Source organism: Hypanus sabinus, chromosome 6, assembly GCF_030144855.1.
Source record: "Hypanus sabinus isolate sHypSab1 chromosome 6, sHypSab1.hap1, whole genome shotgun sequence".
Taxonomy (NCBI): Eukaryota; Metazoa; Chordata; class Chondrichthyes; order Myliobatiformes; family Dasyatidae; genus Hypanus; species Hypanus sabinus.
The window spans coordinates 45,897,251-45,912,885 of record NC_082711.1 but is presented as its reverse complement, the minus strand read 5'-3'; positions in this window follow the sequence as shown (position 1 = coordinate 45,912,885).

The following is a 15,635-nucleotide window of genomic DNA, read 5'->3' as shown; positions in this document are numbered from 1 at the left end:
CTGAGGCTGCTCCTCCAAACATGGCAGATAATTTATGTCGCCTCCTCAACCTTGGGTGGCCATTTACAAATTTCCAAAAAGGAGGACATTGCATATGTAGTCATATATACAAATATATACAGTGCCTTTCTTTTAATAACATTTAAACAGTATTGCAAAAACAACAAACGCAAGCAGATGATCTCATTATTTATTTAAAAAAAAATTGTAACATGATACTTTTTGCCCATATAAATAGAGCAAAAACTTAGCTATTTCATCATTAATCAGTGATTTTATGCCAGCGCCTTTTTTCCTATTTAATGATTCACCATTCTGCATATTACATACATGCATTCAAATACATATACTTTATTGTCACCAAACAATTGATACTAGAGCGTACAATCATCACAGTGATATTTGTTACTTCCTGCTTCAGTTTCTGTTTGTAAGCCGGGAGGAGTACGTCCTGATGGTCCAATTTTCCGAAGTGAAGTCGTTGGATGGAACAGTAGGCATACTTGCCTGCTGTGTAGCAGTGGTCAAGTATATTCGGGCCTCTAGTGGAGCAGGAGACATGTTGGTATAACTTTGGCAGCGCTTTTCTGAGGTTGGCCTGGTTAAAGTCCCCAGCTGTAATGAACAAAGCCTCCGGATACATAATGATACATAATTCAGACAGTATAAATAAAGAACTGAAAGAAATGAGTATTCACTTTTACTCCTGCTGAAGCAGATACGCTAAGCAAATTAACTTACTTCACAAACTAAAGGAAGTAGCCTACTTAGGCCTACCATGGACTGCCAGGTATGGATGTCTATTTTGGTATTTCTGCCCTTTACTTGCCATCTCCAGGAGTTTTCTGTTGGCCAAGAGTTTTTCTGTACATGGCTGGGCACTCTTCTGAGAAGTTGTTACATATTTGGAGTTCTTGTGGAGTTCTACAGAGTCCACTTGCAGACGGTTTCTCTGGTTTCTCCAACCTGAGGTCATCATTTAAAAAACTCGTTCTGTGTGAGCATTGCTGCATGGAATAGAGAAGATATAAGCTCTCACCTTCTTCAGGTTTGTAAAAGAGTCCTCAGATTTACTGAACAGCTTGAGATAATGTTCTTCACTATGGCTATCTAATCTCAGGAGTATTGGTAATGGCCTCCACATTCCCATACTCTTCATATAATTCATCTATATCAATATCTTGAAGTTACAGGCCTTGACTGCATCACCAAATTCTCCAAAATGTATGGCACTTGTTAGGCTCAATTTGGACACTTTTTTTTTCAGAGCTGTTTTTCAGAGAAGTCATACCTGTCACTTAAGTACTTCATTACTCTTTCATAGAAAACAATGAAGTCTGCTTCACATTTCTTAGACACATCAGGGGTAAGCTAGCTAAGCTTGGTGTTCACTGCAAAGCCAGAAAAACAGTCCTTTATTCTTCTCTCAGGTTTGCTTTTCAGTTCAGCCACTAGCTTAAATACTGAAATTATGCTGACTGACTTGGCTTCTAGTGCTTCACTAGTGTCTGAGAACAATTTAAGAGTGTGACTGAGGAAGAAGAAATAAATCACTGACAATTCACAGGCATTTCCTTCATCTCCAAAGCACTTCTACAGTACCTTGGTGCACTCCTCCTCACCTAGACTCTGAAGATAACTTTTTAGGGCTTCCCAGCACTTAAGTCAATTGATGGGAAAAGGGAGAGTCATCTAGTCACAACATGCTGTAACAGATTACAAATACCAACATCCACAAATTCACAGAATTCCTTTAACTGTGCTGTTCTTTTAGCTGAAATGCTGTTTCACTAATTCCTAAAAAAGGAAAAGATTTATCTGAATGTACATTTTATAGACCAATTTCTTTACTAAACATGGATTCTAAAATAATTTCTAAAATTTTGGCTAATAGGATTGAGAATATTTTACCTAAAGTTATCTCCAATGATCAAACTGGATTTATTAAGAATAGATATTCATACTTTAATATTCAGAGACTATTGAAAATTATTTATTCCTCTTCATCCAAAGAACCTGAATGTGTTCATTCCCTTGACGCAGAGAAAGCCTTTGATAAGGTGGAGTGGCTTTATTTATTTGAAATTTTAAAAAGATTTAATTTTGGTCTGGGTTTCATTTCCTGGATCAAATTGATTTATCAAGCTACTATGGCTGTGGTTATAACTAACAATCAAAAATCTCCCTATTTTAGACTATACAGAGGTACCGGGCAGGGCTGTCCTCTTAGTCCTTTGTTATTTAACTTGGCTCCAGAACCTCTTGCTATTGCTCTTCGGAATGCCAATAGTATTCAGGGTATTAAGAGAGGGTATAAAATGCATAAGGTTTCATTGTATGCAGACAACTTGCTAGTCTACATGTCGGATCCTAAGAAATCTATTCCTTCTATGTTATCCATATTCTCCGAATTTAGTAGTTTTTCTGGATAAAAGTTAAATTTATACAAAAGTGAGTTATTTCCTATTAATAGTAGGAAATCAGTATTTCCTATTATTATAATAATAATTGGAAATCATAGGGTAAGTGTGAACAATTTACCCTTTAGTTTTGCTAAAGATTAATTTACTTATCTTGGTATTAAAGTTACTAAGAATTTTAAAGATTTGTATAAATATAATTTTCTCCCATTAATTGATGATACCCAACAAACACTTTCTAAATGGTCTCCTATGATGCTATCATTAATTGGTTAATTAATATTATTAAAATGATAGTTCTACCGAAATTCTTATATATATTTCAAGCAGATCCTTCATTTGTTCCTGAACGGTTTTTTGACAGAAAAGACTCTAAAATTTCAAGATCTGACACAGATTGGGGGACCGCTTCATTGAGCACCTCCGCTCCGTCCGCCACAACAGACAGGATCTCCCGGTTGCCACTCTCTTCAACTCTGTTTCACATTCCCATTCGGATACGTCCATACGTGGCCTCCTCTACTTCCATGATGAGTCCAAACTCCGGTTGGAGGAGCACCACCTCATATACCGTCTGGGTAGTCTCCAGCCTCTTGGTATGAACATCGAATTCTCCAACTTCCGGTAATTCCCTCCCTCTCCCTTCCCCATCCCACTTCCACTCTGCCTCCTCTTCCAGCTGCCTATCACCTCTCTCATGATTCTGCCTACTACTACCCATGGTGCTTTCCCCTTAGATTCCTTCTTCACCTCTCCTGCCTATCCCCCCCCCCCCGCTTCCCCTCCCCCACCCCTTGATCCTCTGATTGGTTTTTCACTTGGCACATTCCAACCTCCCCCCACATTCTTTATAGGGCCCCTGCCCCCTCCCTTAGTCCTGATGAAGGGTCTCGTCCCGAAACGTTGACTGCTCCTTTCAATGGATGCTGCCCGACCTGCTGAGTTCATCCAGCTTGTTTGTACGTGTTGATTTGACCACAGCATCTGCAGTGTACTTTGTGTTTACTGTATTTGGAGCAATAAAAATCTTAGATTGAGTAAACCTTTATTGCAGAAATTAAAAAAGGATGGTGTTATGGCTTTGCCAAATCTTAGACTGTATTACTGGGCAATTAATATTCAATATATTACCTGTTGGATTCATTATTCAGATATATATGACTGTCCTTTATAGGTGGAATTGGAGAAAAACTCGGTGAAGGTGTATTCATCAGCCTCTTTACTTGGAGCTCCTCTTCCTTTCCTGCTCTCTAAGTTTGGTAGACAAGACCTTAATCCTATTATTAAACATACATTAAGAATTTGGTTTCGGCTTTGCAGATTTTTTGAATTAAATAATTTTGTCCTTTCTTGTAAAATATATCGTAACCATTTTTTTAAACCATCAATTTTAGATCAGGCTTTTTTAAATTGGAAAACCAAAGGTATAGTAACTTTTTTGGATTTGTTTATAGATGATTGTTTAATGTCTTTTACTCAGCTAGCAGATAAATTTGACTATCCAAAGGACATTTTTTTAGATATTTACAAATTAGGAATTTTTTATATACTTTGCTTCCAAATTATCCCTCCGCTTATCCATCTAATATAATAGATACCCTCTTCCAGGTTAAACCACTCCAAAAAGATCAATAACTACAATTTACAAATGACATCTAACAATAAAATTAAAGCTGCCTGGGAATTGGAATTTCAAGAGTTACTTTCAGATAATCAATGGAGTAAAATTTTTCATCTGGTAAATACTTCGTTTATTTATGCCTGTCATTCTTTGATACAGTTCAGGGTAGTGCATTGGGCACATATGTCAAAGAATAAACTAGCTCATATTTTTCTCAATATTAATCCTATTTGTGATAGATGTAATACTCAGGTGGCCACTTTAACTCACATGTTTTTGTCTTGCATAAAGTTGGAGAATTTCTGGAAAAATGTTTTTAAAACCTTATCTGAAGTGCTGGATCTGGATTTACAACCAAACTTATTTACAGCTATTTTTGGGATTATTCCATCAGAAGCAGGATATATTCCTGCTTCTGCTCAGCGGATGATAGCCTTTTCAACCTTATTGGCTAGGACAGCCATTTCACTTAAATGGAAGGACCCTAACCCTCCTACTGCCTTTTATTGGCTTTCCTCTAACAGGCCCTGTTTAAGTCCAGAGAAAATAAGAAGTCGGACATTGGATGCATCCTTTAAATTTGAAGAAATCCGGTGACCTTTTATTCAATATTTTCAAATGATCTGATTTTTGTACTGATTATCTTCCAGCTATTTTTTTCAGAACCTTGGATTTGATCAGAGAGTCTCTTTTCTTTTGGTTTCTCTCTCAGGATGGACCACCCAGTCCTTTTTCTTTCTGTTTAGAATAGTGTTTTTATTTCCTGTATAAAAAAAATTCTAATAGTCCTTCCTTTCTTCATAAGTTGATAAGTGGAGAATTATACATTCTATATCAAATTTATACTTTGTAGATTAACACTATGTGTGATTCTGATATTGTTTATTTTACCTTCTGTATGTATTGTTATTGACATATATACTAGCAATATTCTCCTCTTGTTTGTATACACACTTCTTTTAAAATCAATTAAAAGACTGAAAAAAGAAAGAAAGAAATGCTGAAATGGTTGTACACTTTGAGCACAATATTTTCAACATCAGTTTCCAGTTTTCCTGTAGTAAATCTTGTTGCATTGTACAAAATATGAGCCAGACAATTTGCAGCAATAATGTTCTTTTGAGCCACTTTCAGTTTTTGATTAATACTTGTGTTTTCCATAGTTTACACTTGCATTGTCAGCAGTGTATGCAGACACTTTATTCAGATCCAGACCTGACATCTCTAGTTTAACCAGTAGCTGATTTGTTATGTCCTCTGATGATTCATTGTTATCACTGTAAAAGTCAAGTAAAACATGTTGCACTCTCTTCTCAAAATGAAAGTATCTCAGAAGTATTGGGAAACACTGTGTTGCATCTTTGTGTGAAGCATCAATTGCTACTGAAAAGGACAAGTCATGTTCTTTGGTATACTCCACATGCTTTTGTACAGAGTACAATGCTAGAATATTTTCACACAGAGCTTTTGCTTTAGTTTTCCCACGTTACACCTTTCACTAACAATGAGTCACTGTATATCTCTTTGTCAACTTTTGCTCCACCAGCAACACTTCTGTATGACCGATGATGCTTCACAGCATGATATACTTTACACAGTTCCGCAGCCAAGATTTTCTAATCTTGAGTTGATCGAGCTGGGGAGGAAAATGATAACAATGCTGATGTACCAGCAGTATGAGTGTTAACTTTATGTTTGTCTGTGGTAGTGTGTCATTCAACTGCACTTTTTCCCTTACTGCCAATCTCCACATCACAACAGCATAGTGTACAAAAAGCATGAAAGTCGCTTTTTCTGCTTTTAGCAATAAATCCAAATTCTTTGCCCGTTCATGGTTAAGTATAGTCTTTCTTTTCGGCATTTCTTTAGGGGCTTGGAACAAGAACAAAAAAGTCAACCACTCTCCACTGCAGCGGTGGCCTTGGGCAGACTGACCCTCTTGGACGTGCGGACGTGACTCATACACTGTGTCATCAGCAGTGTTGGCAACGTCAACTATATATAATAAAAATGCATTAACAGTTGTTATAGCTTTCAGTTCCCACTGTTTTAAGTACTGCATATCTGAGGTAATTTAGGATTTTTAGTCAGACCCAAAAAAGGAGGACAAATTGGTTTTGAATTATTTTATGTCAGTATATACCCCCATTTCTATGCTTTCCAATCCTCTAATTGGTTTATTATTGCCACATCAGAATCGCGTTTATTTTCACTGACATATGTTGTCTCGTGGCAGCACTAGTACAAGATATAAAAATCACTAACAAAAAAAACTAGATATATTAATAGTGCAAAAGGGGAATAGTGATGTAGTGTTTAAAGCATCATGGACCATTCACAAATCTGATGGCAGAGAGGAGGAAGCTGTTATAAAACACTGAGTGCAAATCTTCAGGCTCCTGTATCTCATCCCCGATGATTACAATGAAAAGAGAACATCCTTGGATTGCGAGGGTTCTTAAAGATGACCTCAATAGTAGAGACAGTTGTGCCCATCATGGCGCTGGCTGAGCCTACAACCCTCTGCAGCCTCCTGTGATCCAGCACTTCTATAGGAGTCTTTATATCAGGTGATAATGCAACAAGTTCACCCTACATTTGTAAATATTTACTAGAGTGTTTGTTGCTCTCAATAAAGTATAGCCACCCATGTGCCTTCTTCATGATTGCATCAATGTGTTGGGACCACAATAGATTCTCTGAGACATTGACCATAAGATATAGATACAGAATTAGGCCATTTGGCCCAACAAGTCTGCTGTGCCATTCCATCATGGCTGATTTATCATCCCTTTCAACACCATTCACCTGCCTTCCCAAATAACCATTGATGCACTGAATAATCATGAACCTTTCAGCCTCTGTTTTAAATCCACAGCCACCTATAGCAATGAATTCCATAGATTCACCACCCTCTGGCTAAAGAAATTCCACCTCAATTTTGTTTAAAAATGGACACCCCTCTATTTTGAGGCTGTGCCCTCTGGTCCTAGACTCACCCACTATAGGAAACATCCTCTCCACATCCACTCTATTTAGGCCTTCCAATATCTGGTAGGTTTCAATGAGATCTCCCCTCATTCTTCTAGTAAGTACAGGCCCAGAGCCACTAAACACTCTTTATACGTTAAACCTTGCATTCTCAGAATCACTCTTGTGAACCTCCTCTGAACCCTCTCCAATACCACCACATCTTTTCTGAAATAAGGGAACCAAAGCTGCTCACAATACTCTAAGTGTGGTATAACCAATTGCTTATAAAGACTCAGCATTACATCCTTGCTCTATGTTCTCATCCTGTTGAAGTGAATGCTGACGTTACATTTGTCTTTCTTGCTACCGACTCAACCTGCTAGGTAATCTTTGGGGAATCCTGCACAAGTCCCTTTGCACATCTGATTTTTGAATTTTCTCACCATTTAGAAAAAAGTCTATACCTATATCCCTTCTACCCAAGTGCATGACCATGTACTTCCCTGCATTATATTCCATGTGTCACTTCATTGGCCATCTCCCAATCTGTTTAAGTCCTTCTGCAGACACCTTGCTTCCTCAACACTACCTGCTCCTTGACCTATCTTTCTATCATTTGTAAGCCTGGCGACAAAGCCATCAAATCTATCATCCAAATCAGTAACATATAATGTAAAATACTGACCTCTGCAGAACACCACAGATCACTAGCAGTCAACCAGAAAAGACCTCCTTTATTCCCACTCTTTGTATCCTGTAAGTCAGCCAATCTTCTATGCATGTTAGTATCTTTCCTACAATAACACATGTTCTTATCTCATTAAGTAGCCTTTTCAAAACCCTTCTGAAAATCTAAGTAAACACTATGCATTGACTCTCCTTTGTCTATCCTGGCTGTTAATTCCTCAAAGAATTACAACAGATTTAGCAGTCAAAATTTCCCCTTAAGGAAACCATGCTGTTTTCAGCTATTTTTATCATCTGCCTCCAAGGAACCTAAAACCTCATCTTTAATGATAGCTTCCAATATTTTCCCAACCACTGAAGACAGGCTAACTGGCCTATAATTTCATTTCTTTTGCCTCCCTTCCTTCCTAAACGGTGAAGACTTGCAGTTTTCCAGTCCATCGGAACCTCTCCAGAATCTAGAGACAGAATCACTACTAATGCCTCCACAATCTATTCAGCTACCTATTTCATAACCTTGGGGTGTAGTCCATATGGTCCAGGATTCATATCTACCTTAAGACCTTTTAGCTTCCCAAACACCTTCTCCTTAGTAATGGCAACTAAACTCACTTTTACCCCCTGACAGTCTGGAATTTCTGGCATACAGATGCAAAATACTTATTCAGTTCATCTGCTATCTCTTTGTCCCCCATTATTACCTCTCCCAGGATCATTTCCAGAGGTCTGATATCTACTCTTGCCTTTCTTTTACTCTGTATATATCTGAAAAAACTTTTGATATCCTCTTTTATATTATAGTCCAGCTTACCTTCATATTTTATCTTTCCTCTGTTTGTGGCTTTTTTAGTTGTCTTCTGTTGGTTTTTAAAGCTTCACAATCAACATCAAGGTCTTTTTGTCCTTGCAGTTTCTCTATCCGCATGAATTCTACAGCTTCCGATCCCATGTCATCTTTTTCTAAGGATGCAATTTCATTTTTTACCCATAGAGTCACCCACCCACTTTGCCTACCTGCCTGTCCTTTTGGACGTTAAGCTCCCAACTATGATCTTCTTTCAGCCTCAACTCAGTGCTTCTCACAATATCATACCTTCCATTCTCTAACTGCTCTACCAGATCATCTACCTTATTCTATATACCATGTGCATTCAAACACAACACCTTCAGTCCTGTATTCATCACCCTTTTTGATTTTGCCCCCATGTTACACTTCGACTCATTCCAGTGACTGAAATTTTGCCCTATTATCTGCCTGTCCTTCCTCACAGTCTCACTACACAGTGCATTGACTTGTACACCAACTGCTCCCTTTTCAGCTCAATCACTCTGATTCTTATCCCCTGGCTGAATTAGTTTAAACCCTCCCCAACATCTCTAGCAAAGCAACCCACCCAGACCTTGGAAGCTGATCACCCTTTCCAATGTTGAATCCTCCATGAGGACAGGTGTGTATTCTACTGACTTCCCCTTACTGAAGTCCACAATCAATTTCCTGGTTGAGCTGACGAATGAAAAATTGTTGTTGCGACACCACTCAATCAGACAAACTATTTTAATCCATGTACAAGCAACGCACACAAGATGTCTCAGGTCCAAACTGGGCAATTAAAATGCACATCTAAATGGAAAAAATTAAAACATTTACTTTATGAATTAATGTATATTTTGACCCTTACGGGTCAAACTTCTTTTGGTGTTAAGTACTAAATGTGATTTTTTTGTTCCCTTTGGCAAAAAAAAATCCATGTGCAATGCTACTGGTATATAGTGTGTAATGTAGATGAGCGAAAAGGAGACACCGCATGCAATAAAAAAGCGACTTCAGGACACATAGTGAGTGAAGTATCCATGAGGAGAGAACAGGACAATTAAATAAAACAAGTAAGAGAGAGAGAGAGAGAGATGGACAAGACTAGTTAACTTCCCTGAAATGAGATTTTGTTTGAAAGTGGCAAAGATGATTGGAAATATAGGGCCTTATCATGAAACGACAAAGCAATGGAATTCATATGGGGAACGATTTGAATATTTTGCACTGGCAAATCAAATTTCCATTGATATTTGTGTTCCAACTTCTCTTACTATGATCGGTGCAAATTGTTTAACTTAATGTCTAGTTCAACCTGCTAAGTCTTGAGATAAGCCTTATGAGGACATAGTTGAAGTCTTAAAAGACTACTATTCATCTAAACCTTTGATTATTGGTGAGAGGTTTAGATTTCATAAAAGGAATCAAGAGTAAGGTGAGTCTATTTCACAGTTTGTGGCAATGCTGAAGCAATTGTTTGAACACTGATTTTGGGCAGTTGCTGAATGCCATGTTACGTTATAGACTTGTATGTGTAGTGACGCAATTCAGACAGACTAACATTACAGAAAGCAATTGAGATTAATATATCTATGGAGATGCCAGCTAAAGAAGCACATTTTCCCAAGTTCATTAAGTTTCTACTGAAACTTGTGGAAAAACTGAGCATTCAGCAAAAAAATGCTGTTATAAGTATTTAGATTGCTGAAGCTGTGACAAAAAGAAACACATTGAATGCACCTGTAAAAGTAAAAAAGACATTGTTAACTAAAACACTGTAATAAAGAAAAAAATAACTTTTGGAAAGAGAAACATGAAAAAGGTGGAGCATACTGAAGATGGACTGCGTGACTCTCACTCATGAAGAACTTGAGACTTGCTGGTCTGGAACCGAGGAAAACAAATCCTTTTTTACAGCTTGGAAACTACATTGCTCCCATTCCATCACAGGATAATAAGGAGATTAATAAAAAAGTTAATATTTCAGAAAAGCAAATGTAGATGTGAAACCACTGCTGTCCACTCTCACTACCGACAAGGAGAAACTAAAGGGAGTTCACAGACTGGAGTGGATTGTCTGTGAAAGAGATGGAAGCTTTCGCTGTTGCGTGACCACAGGTTTCGTTTACTGTGGGCATCACTTTAAACGCCTGGATGAGGTGCGAGTATGATGTCAGTATAACAAAATGTGGACAGACTGCTGGTACGTTCAGTAGAGAGAGAGAGTGAGAGCGAGTTAAGACTTTGGACTGCAAGAGGAGCTCACTACAGAAATGCGTGAAGTTTGATACTTCCCCATGCCCAAAGGGTTGGGTGAGTGAGCGGCACACAGTGAGTATTGGATATGTGACTGTCACTTCTTATGATCCATATGTGGATTTTTGGAGTATTCTGTGGCGACCAATTTCGTTAACCCTTACATGGATTCGGGTGTGTTATGTGGTGACCACTTGTACTAAGGAATATTCCGTGACTGTCACCGTGTGATATCTCTATGTGGATTTTAGAACACTACTCATTGGCTGAGATCTTCTATGACGGTTACCTAGTTTCCCCAGCTTTGAATCTGTGGAATTCTTTGTGATCGCCTCCTCATTGCATCATAATGTGGATTTACAAGTTTCTCCCCTCACCTATTCTGTGGCTTACCGGAATTTTCTAGCTTGCCATCTTAAGACTAACAACTGTCCCTAAGCCTGACAGTTTAGGAGCTACAATGAGTAACGCTGTTAATTTCTGTTTAGAAGAGTAGTTTGTTTAATTTTCTATATTTTGAGTAGATACTAATAAATATAGTGATTTAACATTAAACCCTGACTCAGTTTGTGGTCTATTGCTGCTGGTACATAATGTCACTACGCTAGTTCACAGTACGAAGGTAAGTGCCTTTGGCTTGCCTTTGCAACCCCTGAAATTCTATTGACCCAGTATAATGCTGCCTCCATTCCCTGGTATTCTAGGTGACCTGCTTGGCTGGCAGAATCATCACACAACAGTCCTTAATCAGCAAGCACATTCAATCCCCAATCACCTGTGCTTTCTGAGGTGCACCTTATTGACAATACTGTCCACAAGACAAGATCGACACATCCACCACCATTAGATAAAATTACCTTGGCATCGCTGGTACTCCCACAAGAACATGAAACTTCTAATATGATTCCTGCATTCTTGATTCTTGCATTCTTGCATTCTAATATGATTCTTGCCCTCCTAATTTGTTTAAGGTATCCCTCTACACTTTCTATATTCCCATTGAACACTCATCCTTTCAGTTCTCAATACCAGACATATGCTTCCTTTTGCATTCCTTTATGCAGACCTCTATATTCCTGGACATCCAGGAACCTTTGGACTTACAGCCCTTACCTTTCATTCTTATCAGAACTTGTTGTTCCTGGATCCTCATTGTTTTGCTTTTGAATGACTCCCATTTGTCTGCTGCAAGTAACTGCTCCCAATCGAGTTTTGCCAGGTTCTGTCTTAAGATATTGAATTCAGCCTTTTCCTTAATTTTTGACCCTTTTTATTCCTTTTCATCTTGAAACTCACAGGGCTGTATGTCACTATCATTGCTCTCCAATGACTCTTTAACCAATTGCCAGCTACACTCCTTAAGATTTTGGTCAAGTACTGCTCATTTTCTCATTACAAATATCTACTTACCTGCTGAAAAATCTTTCATTAATTCATTTCAAATATTTCACAGGCCTGTGCCTCTCACATTGTAACAATCCCAGTCAATAATGGAGAATTTAAAATCTACTAATACACGTTAGCATTTCCTCATGATTTACCAACATATCTCTCCATTTTCTCCTATTTAAAATGAGGAGGTCTGCAGAACACCCACAAGCAAAGTAATCACCTTTTTTTTGCCCTTAAGCTCTAGTCAAATAGTTAAATACGCAGAGGTAAGCCATCCCATTACTACAAAGTCACTTCCTCCTTTGCATTCACATTTTTGTTCAATGCCCTAAAAGCAATTTATTGTGCATGAATAATTTCTGATAATTCTTTAGGAAGTGAAAAAAATGCCAAAATTGGTCTAGTGTTGGCTGTTAAGTATTTTTGATGGTTAGATCATGAGAAAATACATCCTTTTTTTTATTGTGTAATTTGAATTTTTCTTTTGAGTGGGAAGGCAAGGTAATGCTTCTGATAATGAAGTATCTATTCTAAAATTCTAAACTTTCACCCTAAATTATATGTTTAAATTGAAATGTGTTACAAACCGAGTTGGAAAAAATAAGTTTTGTGTTGATTTATTTAATTTTCCACACAGATTTTGTGAGAATTAACTTGTCAATTTTAATTTGTGAAGTATTGACATGAACTTTCCTGTGAGCCAACCTCTGTGTAATTGGGTTACTGAAATTTGCCTTTACAGAATTCACAAATTAATTCTCGCAAAATTCATTTGAGAAAAGTAAACAAATCAACGCAAAACTTATTTTTCCAACTCGCTTCTTGATGCATTGCAAATGGCACAGCATCATGTTACGGAATATTGCTTTCTAGAAATACAACCCTGTCTGTAACGCAATCTCAGTATATAGAAATAAAAAACATTTCCTTCTACATGATTTGCATATTGGTAGCATGTTCAAAACATTCATACTATATTTTTTCTGCAATAATCTGTGAACTTCAGATGTGCAATTTGAAATTTAACTAATCTTTTTATTCCTTGTCTGTCCAATTGCAAGTGTAAACCTAGTGAGTGAGGGAGAAACAAAGCTAAATGGTTTTGAATTCCCTTTTTTTCTCTCTCTCTTGGTCATTGAAAATGTAACAGAACAAAACTTAAGTAACTTAGGATAAGAATTATTCTCTGAAAAATCTTTTACACTCTTTTTTTTTACCCCGTTCTGCTCCTCACCCAACCTCCTCAGTGGATAAGCCATGTCTTTAGGAGAAATTACACAATACAATTTTTTTTTAACATTCTGCCAAAATCTGCCAAATGGTCTTACCTCTGCTCTTTATTTTGCAAGGTCATTCTGCAACTAACTCCCAAGCTGAAAGTGGATCCTAGACTTCATTGCCCAGTTTTATCAGTTGTTATGCTTACACATAGGTCTGTTTATGTCTGCATTTTCTGAGCTGAGATGTTATTATTGCCTTGCTTTGTACAGGTAGACCTGAGGCATGATTCTAAAAATGTCTGTTGGTGCTTGGTGATGTCCTGAAAACTCAGAATGGGGAAACAGCACTTAATTAAAAAGTCTTTCTTAAGGGAGAGAGACCCGATCCTTTAGAACACCAATTCTTAGGCATGGACAAGGAATTAATTGAGGATTTTGAATGATGAAGGCTATATATGTGGCAGGATAGATTACTGATGGACAATTCCTTTAGTAGGATTCCAGAATCGTGGGGCATAATTTTAAAATCAGAGTCAGGTGATTTAAAAGTAAAGCGTTTTGTCACAGAATTCACAATTGATGGAGATGTGAAATTCCCACTTGTCAATTTGTCAATGGCAGAACAATCAAACAACAAATTACTTTCTTCTGTTATTGTGAAGTGCATCAAACTTCTTATAGCTTGCTTTGGCAGTGTTGTTCGTGGAGATGTGACAAAGTGCATGGGGCTCAGTGCACTAAATAATTGATCCAAATGAAATCACAACCTACTCCATTGCCTCCTCTTCCACTGCTTCCTTTTGTTACCTTAATCACACACTTAATATCCAGGGCTCCTTGGTCCTTATTGGAATGCCACTAATCACAGATCTCCAGTTAAAATAAGTGCCTTTGGCCACAACATTGTCTTCTCTGGGCAAGCCAGTTCTGAACTACAACAGCCAATTCACCTTTGACCCATGCATCTTAATCTTCTGGATGAGTCCATGAGAGACCTTGTCAATGCCTTACTAAAATCCATGTAGACAACATCCAAAGTTCTACCTTCATTCATTACCCTCTTCATCTTGTCAAATCACTCAATCAAGTTAGTAGGACATGATTTGCTCCACACAAAGCCGTGTCGGTCCTTCATAGTTAGGCCACGGGTTTCCAAGCGCTCATAAACTGAATCCCTAAGAATTCTTTCCTGTAACTTCTACATTCATCTTTGGTTCCCTTCTTGAATAATGGAACAACATTAGCTACTCACCATTCTTCCAGGACTTCACCTATAGCTAGGGAAGACGCAAAGATACTGGTCGAGGCCCCAACAATTTCATCTCTTGCCTCTCTCAATAACACAGCATATGTCCTATCAGGCCCTGAGGACTTATACAACTTAATGTCCTTTAAGAGACCGAACACTACCTTCTCCTTTATTTTGGAATGCCTTATTATATTAATATGCTTGCACTGATCTCCTACCTCCACACCCTTCTCCTTGGTCAATACTGATGTAAAATACTCATTAAGGGCCTCAACTACATCCTCCACATCCAAGCAAATAAACCTCTTGCAGTAAGGAGGTCCCAGTTTATATTAGGGAAGTTGAAGTCCCTCATAACAACAACCCTATTGTTTTTACACATTTCCTTAATCTGCCGTCATATCTGTTCCTCAATGCACATGTGGCTATTAGGGGAGCTGTAGTATAATCCCAGCAGAGTGATTGTACCCTTCCTATTTTTGAGTTCTGCCTATATAGACTCAGTGGATGAGCATGCCATTATGTCCCCTCTGAATTCATCTGTGATATTGTCCTGATTAATAGCACAATTCATCACCTCCTCTTATTTCTGCTTTTCTCTCTTTTCTAAAACATCAAAACCATTGAACATTAGAATGTTAAATTCAAACTGACAATAAATTCAAAGCATGTAAGACTTACTTAGAGTTTAGAGTTCTTGACCTGGTATTGCTGAAAAAGTTACTTACGTATTCAACAATTGCTACAATCTTGTGTTCACATTCTATCTTTCTAACTATTGTCAATTCACATCTTTTATGTTCTATTGGTCACATTATTTTTCCTTAACTTCCTTTATTAATCTATCATTGACAACTTATCCCTACAACCCCCTCGCCCCTGTTTATCAGAGATATTCGCTTTGTTCTATCGAACCCTCATTCATACTCTCTACAGCATAAAACACACATATTTTCTCTCTTTCCCAGTTCTGGTGAAGAGACTCTGACCTGAAACATTGACTCTT